Genomic DNA, 764 nt, shown 5'->3' with positions numbered 1-764 from the left:
AATTTTTCGGGCACTTCCTTTGCCTCCGTGATATTTTCTAGCTTCCTGCTTTGCCACTACTGAGCCTGTTGCTCAGTCAACTGCTTTCCAGTTCCCCAGCCTCGTTTCAAGTCTGTCGTGAATGTTGGTCCAGGGAAGACACAAAAGTTCAAAGAGTCCCTAAGTGCATTCTTGAGCACATACTTCTGAAGCTGATAAACCCTAGCAACATTCCCCATCAGGTCTAGACATGAGGATAAATGTAGTTACAGTGTAGCACATTTGTTTCCTAGAAAGACTGCAAATTTAACTACTACCCACCCCCCCTCCATTAAAAAAAGCCCAAACAAACAAAAAAATCAAACCACTCCCAAGGGAAGAAGGGAAATTAATTTGAACTGAAAAGCTGAAGAGTAAGGCCTCGACAAATAACAGAGGGAAGCTGAAGGCAGATCCCAGCTCCAGAGACTGCTGGCAGCAGCCCCTCAGCAAACCCTGACCGCACCGCAGCCCACAGGCAGAGTACGTGGGATGACAGCGGGAGCCAGCGCGGCCCGGGTGGCTGGGGCAGAGCTCGCTGTTGGGGCCCGCAGCCCACTCTGGCTGCCAGGGCTGGGGGCCGCCCCGCATCGCCCCAGTTGGCTCCGGGGTACATCCGCCAGCATCTCAGCGGCTGCGGAGAAAGCGCGCGGTGCCGCCGGCCGTGGGGATGCTCCGGCACGGGCCGGGCGGGCCAACTCCTCGGTCCCCCGCGTAGCGTCCCGGTTGGCGGCCCCGCTCCGCCG

Source organism: Parus major, chromosome 6, assembly GCF_001522545.3.
Source record: "Parus major isolate Abel chromosome 6, Parus_major1.1, whole genome shotgun sequence".
In the NCBI taxonomy this organism is placed as follows: Eukaryota; Metazoa; Chordata; class Aves; order Passeriformes; family Paridae; genus Parus; species Parus major.
Note: the sequence above shows the minus strand (reverse complement) of the source record.